The 13,208-nt window shown below is 37.3% G+C and overlaps 1 pseudogene; it reads left to right on the forward strand.

Annotated features, from left to right (window-relative positions):
• The first annotated feature begins 672 nt into the window (after positions 1-672).
• Positions 673-1,681, forward strand: LOC109219116 (annotated as a pseudogene).
• Positions 1,682-13,208: the final 11,527 nt, after the last annotated feature.

Consider the following 13,208-nt stretch of genomic DNA (forward strand, 5'->3'; position numbering starts at 1 on the left):
CTAGACCTCGGAATTCGACTCCGGGCACATGCCCGAGTCCCATATTTTTCTACGGACCTTCCGGGACCGTCCAATCTCGGGTCCGGGTCCGTTTACCAAAAATGTTGACCGAAGTCAACTTTAATCATATTAATATCAAAATTCTTCAAATTTTTCACGGAATTCACATATTTCAACATAAAAGCTTTCCGGCTACGCGCCCGGACTGCGCGCGCAAATCGAGGTAAGTAAAAGAAATAAGGTTTCCAAGGCCTCCGAAGCACGGAACGAATGAGGAAACAGGTGATGACCCTTTGGGTCGTCACATACTATTACATAACTTAAATATTAATTAAACAAAATTATGTCTAGTACTACTTATAGCTTTTTCTAAAAAGAAATAGAAACTGGCTAGGGTTACCCAAAAATATAGTACCTATCATTTAGTAAGATTACTTGGAAAAGTGGTAAATATATAATTTGTTAATTAATTAAGGAAAAAGAGAAAAGAAACAAATTATGGAAACTTTACAACTCTAGTTTGTCGGCCCTAAAAACCTTGTAACTCAAGAAACACGTAATCATATGTAGATAGGGAAACTTATATAAGTAAAGCAACATCAGAACGTTACCTAAACAAAAACAAAAACCAGGTTATTACTTACTATTGAGAGCAAGAAAAAAATTGATTCAATGGCGGCGATTAGCGATCCAATATTGTGGACGAGAGCCAAAACCATAGGAAGAGGCAGTTTCGGTATCGTCACTTTAGCAACGACAACAAACTCCTCCGTCGATATTCCGTCGACAATCGCAGTAAAATCTTCCCTATTTTCGCGTTCAAAGTCGTTACAGAAAGAGAGAATTACTACATGAGTTTCAAGATTGTGATCATGTTATTCGATGTTTCGGAGCTGATGTTACTGAAGAAGATGGGAAGATCAATATTGTATAACATGTTGCTCGAGTACGCGTCTGCTGGTAGTTTAGCTGATCGGATTGGTCAAAATTCAAGGCAAGGGTTGCGAGATTTTGAGGTAAAGCAGTACGCAAAATCGATTCTGTTGGGGCTAAGTGATATTCACGGAAGAGGTTTCGTTCACCTTGATATTAAACCAGATAACATTCTTCTTGTGGGGACCGAAAAAGTTGCCAAGATTGCTGATTTCGGGTTCGCGAAGAAGGTTGGAGTGAAGAGTCAGAAAAGAAAGAGCGGACTCAAAGGAACACCTATGTACATGGCGCCAGAATCAGTTCTTGATAACGAGTACGGACCTGAAGCCGATATTTGGGCTTTCGGGTGCACTGTCTTTGAGATGGTTACAGGGAAGACAGTAGTGAAGCTGACGACGTTGTTTATCTATTGTGCAAAATTGGAACGGGTTCACCGGATTTGCAGAACGAAAGATTGTCGAAAGAGGTTGAAGATTTTCTGAGAAAGTGTCTTGTTAAGGAGCCGAGATCGCGATGGACTGCTGATATGCTATTAAAGCATCCATTTCTTTCATCTGATGATAAGGTTGTTGTTCGTGAGCAGACAAGGAAAAAGGAATTCAACCCCCTTTTGTTTATAGAAATTGCAAGAGAAAGTGATCAATTGATTGATGATTTTTGCAATAGTACAGAGATGGATAAGCTGAAACCAATGAAGTTGTTGAATTGCAGATCCATCAAAAGAAGAAAGCCAGTAGAAGGATGCTGATTGTCAATGTTGATTAGAATTTTACAAATGTATAGAATTATAGTACTGTAAAGAACTACGTTTGGGCTTGATCCCCGTAGGAACTTAGCCCGGGGTACGTAGGCAACCTGTAAGAAAAAAAACGATCAGGTGCAGCCCCTTGTATTAAACAAAAACAATTTTGTGATTATATTTTCTGTACGTAGTATTGAACAATCTGTACAAAGAGGCAGCTTTTTGCATGTAATGTTTTGCTAAGATCTGGATTTTGCTAGATTATATATTAGAGTATTAGAGCACATTTTCTTTTCAACAATTTGTTTGTTGGGATAAAATAATAATCCCGTCCAGGAATAATATATATCCACGGTAAATAACAATAACACAAGAGAGTAACAACGACACCAAATATTTTAACGGGATAAAATACAATACTCCAATGGAGCAATATTACCACTATAATATTACAACTTAGTAGTGTCAAGAGACTACTACAACTTCCAAAGAAATAATACTCTTTATTTTAAACACCTCACTACAATATTACTCCAACTCACTATTTATCTCACAGACTACTATCTGTGGATTACTCTCTCTAACTCTCTGTTGCTTCTCTCGATTTGGTGTACTTAACTGAGGAACGAAGCCTGCTATTTATAGCAAAACTTGCCAACCATTGGACCAATCAGAATGGTTTATCTCTTTGCAATTTGCAACCAGCCAAAACAAGTTTTGGCAACTTGTAAATTTTCTTTGTTTCTCTTGTTATTACAACAAGTTGTTATTGCAACTTGTTTCTAAATCTTTTCCTTTCCTTTTCTTTTTTAATTTCTTTTTATTTGATGAGGTCCCACATTGTTCACTAAAAAGAGAGGTTCTTTTGCTGGATTCTGTTATGTTATAAAATGAGAAAAGAGTCCTATATTAGAGTAATAACAGATAAACATAACAAGCCTCCTTTGTATGTAAAATTAAATGCAATGTCTGCTGAAGGGCGGGCATGCTCGACTAAAAGAAGAAGAAAGCTTCTTCACTTTCAGTACAAGCATGGACACCGCGATCTCTGGATTGCTGAGGTTCCTTTTCTTCGCCTCTTAAGTTCCATAAAAGTCGTACATACAAACTTCACTGAACAATAGTCCTGCACAACATTCAACAATGGATCAGCAGATTGATACAATGAATTATTGAAACTAAATTGGTACCTCACTATGTATTTCATTTTCCTTTTTCAATTATTTGTTACTGATCATTGCACCATTTGGCTAATAGGCTTCTAAATCCAGCAATTTAGATGCACCACATTACCTTCATCTTTAGACTGTTAATATCCAAAACTTTTGCTTCCCAGCAATGCAGAAATAGACTCGCCATGTGGACTAATAATGTGCTGACGGGTGGCATGAGAGTCCGAGCAATAAAGAAGAATGAAGGTTAGGAGAGGCGTAGGTAAAACACCCACGGAATTGTTTATAGAGAAACCGCATCCGAAAACTAGAAAAGAAGAGATAGGCGTGGGACGCACAATTAAAGACTATGAGGAAGGAAGACTCATTAATAGCCACGAATATGGAAAGAAATCGATATAATCCATGATCATGCGCGATTAGCTATTATTACCATAATCGTTAAAGATTATTCAAGTAATGGCAATCAATGTAATAAATATTAGTAACGGGCGAGAGTTAAGTAGAACAAAGCAGTTACAAATTGTACCTTTATATAAACCTCTTTACCATATTTTGTATGATCATCAATGAATTCATGAAATAATATTATCAATTGCTTACATTTTTACTTTCTGCTATTTAAATATCTTGTTCTGGAAAGAAGCTACTGCAATCATCAATAAGATTTATTTTTTCTTATTCTCTCAATATTTTATTTCATTGTTTCTAGTTCATCTATATTAGGAAAAGTGAAAGTAAAATTGGTTATTAAAAATCCGAATTATCTTTTTATTTGTTTTGACCATAAAAATTATTTTCTGGTTAAATAGCAACAACATTTTATTGAATAATCTGACAGTAATGTAGATGAAAAGACCAAGTAAAAAGAAGAAACATACCGCGAATATAAAAGAATAAGCGCCTTCTTTCTTGAAATCTTCTCTTCAACAGAATTTCTTAGTAGACAAACCATTTATTCCCACCTGTTCAGAGAGTCACCAACATACACTAATCGCTTTCCTCTCAAAAGTTCCAACATTTCTTTGGCATTCGACCTGAAAAAGTTGTTGGGAATAAAACTAAATATTAATTCCGCCCAGGAATAATACCCACGGTAAATAACAATAACACAAGAGAGTAACAAAGACACCAACTCTTTTAACGGGGTAAAATACAATACCCGAGTGGAGCAATATTTCCACTATAATATTACAACTTAGCAGTGTCAAGAGACTACTACAACTTCGAAAGAAATAACACTCTTTATTTTAAACACTTCACTTCAATATTACTACCACTCACTATTTATCTCACAGACAACAATCTGTGGATTACTCTCACTGCTTTATGCTTCTCTCGTTTTTTTGGTGTGTTTGAATGAACGAACAAAGCTTCTATTATAGGAAAAGTTTCCAGATTTGGCTTTCTAAAATCAGATTTGCATCTTTCCAAATCAGATTTGTCTTTTGCAAAATCTGATTTGCAAATTGTACGTTTAAGCAACTTGTTGTCTTCTTTTTCTTTTTCTTTTATTTAAATGGGTCCCACAAATCTCTCCCTTAATTTTGATTTTTCTTCTTCATTCCAAGTCCCGATCTCAATCTCTGGAAATCTTCAAACTTGAGAGGCTTTGTGAAGATATCTGCAACTTGATCATGAGACTTCACATATTTGAGCTCGACTTCGTTCTTGGCAATGCATTCTCTGATGAAGTGATACCTTGTATCAATATGCTTGCTTCGATCATGATACACTGGATTCTTCGCGAGTGCCTGTGCGGATTTGTTGTCAATACAAATCTCCGTAGCTTCAATTTGTGACAAATTGAGCTCCTTCAATAATCTTCTCAACCAAATAGCATGACAGGTACAAGATGTTGCTGCTATATATTCAGCTTCACAAGTCGAGAGAGTAACAATTGGTTGTTTCTTTGAACTCCAAGAAATAACATAATCACCCAAGAAAAATACAAAACCGGTTGTACTTTTTCTATCATCAATATCTCCAACATAATCACTATCACAATACCCCATAAGGTTGAAATCATTAGAAGAAGAATAAAATAACCCAAAGTCAGTTGTACCTTTTAGGTACCGAAGAATTCTTCTAGTGACTTTCAAATGAGTGGAGGTAGGAGCTTCCATGAAGCGGCTTACTACTCTAACTGCAAATAGTATATCTGGCCTGGTACAAGCCAAGTACCTCAAACTTCCCACAAGACTTTTGAAAAATATGGGATCCACCTTTTCTCCTTCATCAAACTTGGACAATGTTGTCCCACTCTCCATCGGTGTGTTCACGGGGTTTCAATCGAGCATGTTGAACTTCTTCAATATCTCTTTTGTATAGCTTTCTTGAGAGATAAAAATTCCATCCTCCATCTGCTTCACTTCTAGGCCCAGGTAGTATGACATGAGCCCTACGTCTGTCATCTCAAACTCACGGGACATATCTTTCTTAAAAGCTTCAAACAAACTTGGGTTATTGCCCGTGAAAATAAGATCATCAACATAAAGACAAACAAGCAAGATATCTCCATTAGTATGAACTTTAAGGTAAACAGCATATTTATGGAGACAACGAGTAAACCCATTGTCTTGAAAATACTTGTCGATGCAACTATTCCATGCTCGTGGGGCTTGCTTTAATCCATATAAAGCTTTCTTCAACCGCAACACTTTATCTTCATGGTTTTTAACCACGAAGCCCAATGGTTGTTCAACATAGACTTCTTCTTCAAGATAGCCATTCAAGAAGGCTGACTTGACATCTAGCTGATGGATCTTCCACTTCATTTGCGCTGCCAAAGAGATCAGCAAACGAATCGTCTCCATGCGGGCAACAGGTGCATAGACTTCTTCATAGTCAATGCCTTGCCTTTGCTTGTAGCCTTTAGCCACAAGTCGTGCCTTGTATTTCTCCACATCTCCATCAGCATTCTTCTTTATTTTGTATACCCATTTCACTCCAATTGCTCGATGACCCTTGGGAAGAGTTGTTAACTCCCAAGTGTTGTTCTTCTCTATTGACTCAATCTCCTCTTCCATGGCTTGTCTCCACTTTTTGTTTCTAACAACTTCATCAAAGTTCATTGGTTCACTGTCAGCAAAAAGACAACATAAAAAATCAAAATTAGTAACTTCTTCTGTGTCCTCATAGAGCTCTTGAATGCTCCTTGTCCTTTGCGGCTGCTCATTTGAACTTTCTTGAGAAGAGAGAGATGCAACATTGGTTGGAGAAGGAGGTGGAGTTGTATCCTGCACAGGTTCCACGGTCTCTGGTTCTTTTTCATCACCAAAATATGGAAGAAAATCATATGAAGTTTCTTCCTGAGCTTCCCAATCCCATACCAATTCTTCATCAAATTCAACATCGCGACTTACCACCACCTTACCGCTGCTTGGGTTGTATAACTTGTATCCTTTTGAACTCACATCATATCCAACAAACACATGCTTGACACTTCGATCGTCAAGCTTTGCTCTCCCTTGATGTGGCACATGAGCATAGGTTATGCTCCCAAAGATTCTCAGATGTTTGACACTTGGCTTTCTTCCACTCCATGTTTCTTGAGGGGTTTGATCTCTAACATTTCTTGTTGGAAAGCTGTTGTTCAAATAAACTGCACAAGAAACAGCTTCGGCCCAAAATTCCTTGGGCATACTTTTAGCTTTCAACATACATCGAGCCATATCAAGAATCATTCGATTCTTTCTCTCCACAACACCATTTTGTTGGGGTGAATAAGGTACCGTTAGAGGGCGACAAATTCCATGAGACTGACAAAAGTCATTAAATTCGTTTGAAGTGAATTCGCCTCCTCTATCGGACCTTAGAGCTTTAATTTCATAGCCACTTTCTTTCTCCACAAGTACTTTGAAATTTTTAAAAGCAGCAAAAGCTTCAGATTTTTGGTTCAAGAAATAAACCCAAGTCTTTCTACTAAAGTCATCAATGAAAAGCAGAAAGTATCTACTTTTACCAAAAGAAGGTGGATTGATTGGTCACATACATCAGTGTGAACAAGCTGGAGCGGCTTGGTTGATCTTGACATGGTCTCCTTTGGAAAACTCCTCCTTGCATGTTTTTCAAGAAGACAAGCTTCACACAATTGATTGGGATGGTTGATTGATGGTATCCCATGCACTTTCGTTTCTCCCATTGTTTTGAGCGCTTCAAAATTCAAGTGCCCAAATCGCATGTGCCAACACCATGATTCATCTTGCACATTAGCCTTCAAACACTTTGCATCAATTGTTTTAAGATTCAGAGAAAATAATCTATTCTTTGCCATATGCACTTTAGCAATTAGAATTCCACTTGAATCTCTAAGCCAAAGATGCATATTTTTCATGTGGATGTCATATTCCTTTTCAAGAAGTTGGCCCAAACTCAAAATATTACTTTTTAATTTTGGCACATAATAAACATCTTGAATTAGTTTGTGACTATCATCTTTACAGGAGATCAAAATCATACCTATCCCTTCGATTTGAATCTTTGAGGTATCTCCAAAGGACACATTACCTCTCACCGTTTTATTGATCTCCACAAACTTTTCTTTGCATCCACACATATGATTGCTTGCTCCATTATCCAAATACCACGAGCTACAATCATCCCTGTCTTCTTCCTTGAGTGCCAGCAATAACGTTGACTCATCTTCTTCTTTCTTGTCGTCAACAAGGTTAGCTTTCTCTTCAACATTGCTACGACATTCGCAAGAGTAATGGCCAAATTTATGACAATTATAACACTCAGTTTTTGATTTGTCATACCTTTGTCCATTATTTTCTTGGTAGTAGCCATGTCCTCTTCCTCCTCTTTGTCCACGAGCACGACCTCTGAATGCTTGGTGGATTTTAACTTCATTGTTGAAGTTGTTACCATTACTTCCTCCTCGTCCATTACCGCCACGGCCTCGTCCTCGTTTGTTCCCTCGATAGCTTTTTTCACCTCCATAATCCTTGAAGGATGCCTGAGTTTTAAGAAGTTGCTCCAATGGCACTTCTTGTCTCCTCTTGATCTTTTCTTCATGGGCCTGTAAAGAACCCTCCAATTGCTCCACCATCATTGAGTCTAAATCTTTAGACTCTTCAATAGCACACACCACAAAATCGAATTTAGGTGTTGAAGTGCGGAGGATCTTTTCTACCACACGAACATCTTTTATGTCCTCCCCGTATCTTCTTAATTGATTCACAACAGCCTTCACTTTTGAACAATAATCCAAAATGCATTCGGATTCTTTCATTTTTAAAACTTCAAAATCAGCCCTTAGAGTTTGAAGTTTTACCTTCCTCACTTTTTCAACTCCTTGAAGAGAATTTTGTAAAATCTCCCAATCTTCCTTTGAGGTGGTAGCATCGGCCACCTTCTCAAACATGGCATCATCCAAACATTGGTGGATGAGCGTGAGGGCTTGTTGATCCTTCTTCCTTATCTTTGCCAAGACATCTTTTTCATTTTGAGGCAGAGCTTCCTCATTATCGGGTTTTGCATACCCTCTATCTACGATTTCTCTCACATCTTGGGAGCCTAGAATGGCTTTCATACGTAGACACCATTTCTCATAATTATCTTTTGTGAGACGGGGATACTGAAAAGACAACGAACCATTACTTGCCATGGCTCTGATACCACGTTGTTAGGAATAAAAATAAATATTAATCCCGCCCAGGAATAATACCCACGGTAAATAACGATAACACAAGAGAGTAACAAAGACACCAACTCTTTTAACGGGGTAAAATACAATACCCGAGTGGAGCAATATTTCAACTATAATTACAACTTAGCAGTGTCAAGAGACTACTACAACTTCGAAAGAAATAACACTCTTTATTTTAAACACCTCACTACAATATTACTACCACTCACTATTTATCTCACAGACAACAATCTGTGGATTACTCTCACTGCTTTATGCTTCTCTCATTTTTTTGGTGTGTTTGAATGAACGAACAAAGCTTCTATTTATAGGAAAAGTTTCCAGATTTGGCTTTCTAAAATCAGATTTGCATCTTTCCAAATCAGATTTGTCTTTTGCAAAATCTAATTTGCAAATTGTACGTTTAAGCAACTTGTTGTCTTCTTTTTCTTTTTCTTTTATTTAAATGGGTCCCACAAAAGTAAAGTAATACTATTTCACAAAATGAGCATTTTCAGAATTAAGCCAAATAATTCCATATAAAAGGCAGGTTGATATACTAAATTCCTACTATATGGCAACGGCTCGGGAAACGGCTGAACTATATTGGGTTTACTATATGCGGCATAGCCTTGCATTTTTGCAAGAGATTGTTTTCGTTGCTTAAACATGTGACCTCCTAGTTATATGGCAGCAACTTTACCTTGCACCAAGCCTCCCTTCGAGCTTACCAATGCGTTGTAAAAATTTGCCAGCCCGTTGAACTAAGCTTTTTCTATGTGCGGGGTCCGAAAAGAAAGGAAATTCTGGTTTGAATTCTCAGTTTTCGGATTAAAGAAATGACAATCCAAATAAGCTCAGATTAGATGGGATTTTTTAAGTTTGATTTTGGAATAATGGGTGGGGTATTGGACTTGTTATACTGTATATGGATAATCGAGTAAATATAAAATATTCAAAAATCCCAAATACAACATCCAACATCCAATCTGAAATCCAAAAATTTTAAAAATTAAATCCATAATCCGAAAATTTACAAAAAATGGGATTTTGGTTTGGATTTTAGGTCCATCGATTTAAGCTTTGTGAAAATCATGTTACCCCTCCAACTTTGTTTGAAAAAAAAAAATCCTTCTCGATTTTTAAGTTATACACATTTCTCCCCTCATATTCTAAGGTATTTATTGAATTTGCCCTTTACACTATCAATTCCTAACCACCACCCCTACCCCTACCCCCACCCCCACCACCCCTTTATTTTTGTTTTGTAGTATTTTAACTTTTTTTAACCTTAAGTGCTTAACCTATTGAAAATAATAGAACAGTGAAGTTGTAGAATTTTCTCTAATGATGTATTCACAATATTTGCATCTTTTTATACAAGTAATTTAGCTAAAAGAAAACGTAAAATAAAATAATACTATACACTTGTACAATTTCTATTCCCTAATGCAATAACAGTATAATAAAATATTATTCCCTCATATGTGCATCTCACTTGTAAGGAAGCTTCCTTCTATGTAACTGGATTTGTCATATCCACGACACATATTAAATTGCTTCAAAGGATGAGACGCAACCACGTGTAGAGTCAATTGAGTCAAAATAGGAAAGACAGATGAGGACATTTATTTAGAGAACTCCGAAGCCCTATCTTTTTGTCTGAAGACTTTGTTCTTCTTTTTTATTTTTATACACGATGAAAACCCCTTCTTCTTCTTCTTCTTCTAAATTAATATTGAATTTCATCTTAACATCCCCCCCCCCTCAAGTTGGAGGGTGGAGAGAAAACCCCAAACTAGGGCAAAATCTGATTGTGAGAAACCCCTATCAGAGTTTGGTGAAAAGATCGGCGAGCTGAAGCTTTGAGGGAACGAAGGAGAGAGTGATTAAACCCGAGCGATATTATTGGCGGACGAAGTGACAATCCAGTTCCACATGCTTAGTCCTTTCGTGGAGGATTGGATTGCGAGCAATATATATTACCGCCTGATTGTCTGAGTGAATAGGAACCGACAAATTAAGAGGAGCAGAGAAATCAGCAAGTAGACGAACTAACCAAGTGATCTCCGTAGTGACACACCGCATGGAGCGATACTCCGCCTCAATAGAGAACAACGAGATAGACACTTATTTCTGTCATTTCCAGGAAATCGGAGCTCCATCTAGGGTAATGAAGAAACCACTAACAGATCGGCCGGAATCCTTGCAAGCAGCCTAGTCGGCATCGCAGAAAGCAATTAAATCAAGAGAGGGATCTGCGAAGAGGAGAATGCCTTGTGCCAGATCAGAATGCAAATACCTCAATACACACATCCCGGCAGAAAAATGTGAAATTGAGGGCTTTTGCACGTATTGGCTAAGAGTGAGGACAACAAAATACATGTTTGGTCGGGTGTTGGTGAGATAGTTTGGCTTACCAACAAGGCGACGATGTAGGGTCATCCAATGGGGGTTCCAATTCAGTATGAAATTTAGAGGAAGGGTCGAGTGGAGAAGAAACAACAGCTTGATGATAGGCTATAATTACGTATTTTAGTTGCTTATTACACTCTAAATTATTGCACTTTAATTGAGTTTGAACTTTAATCGCTAGTGTTTTGCACTAATTGTGTGTTTTATGCCTTGTAGGAGTGATTTCGAGTTATGTAGATGTTATGGAATGAATTCAAGTGATTTGGAGCTTTGAAATCTGAGTAAAAGCCCAAGAAACTAAGCCGGGATCGTGTTCGGGGATCAACGGATGATAATTAAGAACGAAAAGAATCGAGTACGCATATCGCACACTGTCTAGTCAAATACACATAACTTCTTCGCTCAGAAATCTATTTGGGCTCTACAATATATGGTTCGAAAGCTAATTCAAAGGGCTACAACTTTCTTGTTTTATGTTTTTCCAAATTCCCAACAAAATAGGGTGAAAAGTGCGCGGAATGTGCGAGGTCGCGCACTGACCGCGCAAATGGGGCAGAAAGTGTGAAATGTGCACAGTCGCGCACGTCCTATCCGGGAAAAGTGTCTTTTTCGCGTAGGAGAAGGTGGAATTGTTTGGGACCGACCCTACTTGGTATATATACATGAAAAGACGGTATTTTGAGGACTTTTGACATAATTTTGACCTAAGGAGGCTAAGGAGACACTACTTTAGGGTTACACAACACCTTTGGAGGCAAGAATACACGAGGAGCAAGGAGGAAGATTCAACCACGAGTTTTTCCTTTCTTATTCTTGTTTTCTATTGTTGGTTATAAATTTTAGTATTGTATTTTCACATACTTTTATGAATAGCTAATTTATTATCTAGAGTTTTGATGGAACCTCTTGGATGATGAATTCTTGTTATGTTTTAATATAATTTAACCTTTGGATTTATCTATTTGTTCAACTACGTGCTTATTTCAGTTAGTTGAATGGCCATCGATTGACTGTGCTTATTTAGTATGTGTTGCTTGAGAAAGGATATGTATTTATGTGGTTGTTGAATAACGTCACTCCTAAGGTATATGAGAGATCAATACGGGGGTTTAAAAGCGGGATTAGAGATAACAAAGCTTTGACGTGATCATAGTGAGCGGTGAAAAAGTGCGAGCTAGCGTAATTCGAGAGAATATGACTAGAACATTATTGTAGTTGCTCGAGAGAGAATTACGATAAGTCGAATGCTCATGATCAGTAGAGAATAATTAAGCGAAATTATAGAAGACATAGCAGGAAAGACTCGATAATTGGAAAAATCATAACTCTAGACCTCTTTAATTTAGTCTCCAACCCTTAGTTTCTTTAGTTGATAAATTTCTATTGCTTTTTGATAATTATTAGTTAATTAGTTTAAGTAACTTAAAAGTTATTTGAGCTTCTCCTCTTGGTGATATTGAACAATTATAGTAAAACCTTAGTTCTCGGTGGGATTCGACTCCGGACTTTTAGACCAAATTATATTTGCAGCGACCGCTCATCCTTTTTAGAACTAGAGTTGGGCGTGATCACAACTCCTGAGCAACCAAATTCCTCTAAGAGCTCTAAGGTAAACGTCCATTGGTTGATTATGAAACCTTGTGGTTCTCTAATAATTTCCATTCCCAAGAAATAGTGAATGTCACCCAAATTTTTAACTATAAATTATGAATTGAGAAATGAGTAATGTGGTCTATTTCTACCATGTCATTACTAGATAACATCGACATAAACTGCTAGAATAGAAACAAGACCTCCATTTTGCCCGAAGAACAAAGAGTAGTCATTTAAGGAAGTTGAGTAACCCTTGAAACTAAGAGCACCAGCTAGTCTAGCATACCACTGTCTAGAAGCCTGCTTCAATCCCCATGTAGACCTCTTCATGTAAATCCCCATGCAAAAATGCATTATTAACATCAAGTTGAGACACCTTCCAACCCTTCTTCACAGCCACGGTCAAAAGACACCTGATTGTGGTCATTTTTATCCAAGGGGAGAATGTCTCACAATAATCAATGCCTTCTCTTTGAATATCCCCGTTACCACCAATCTTGCCTTTAGTCTCTCAACAGATCCATCTGATTTGTGAATCCAAAGGCAAGGTAAGAAAGAGTTTGGTTAAATGGAGATATTAATTAATACTCACTTGAACTTCATTTTCCTTGCAAATTTACTAAATTTTGATTGGAAAACTTTTTGTGGCGACTTATGAAACTCAACGGGTAGTCATTAACGAACAGCCCACTCGCCACGTATAATAAAGACAAATGAATTA

This window comes from Nicotiana attenuata, unplaced genomic scaffold (genome assembly GCF_001879085.1).
Source record: "Nicotiana attenuata strain UT unplaced genomic scaffold, NIATTr2, whole genome shotgun sequence".
Taxonomy (NCBI): domain Eukaryota; kingdom Viridiplantae; phylum Streptophyta; class Magnoliopsida; order Solanales; family Solanaceae; genus Nicotiana; species Nicotiana attenuata.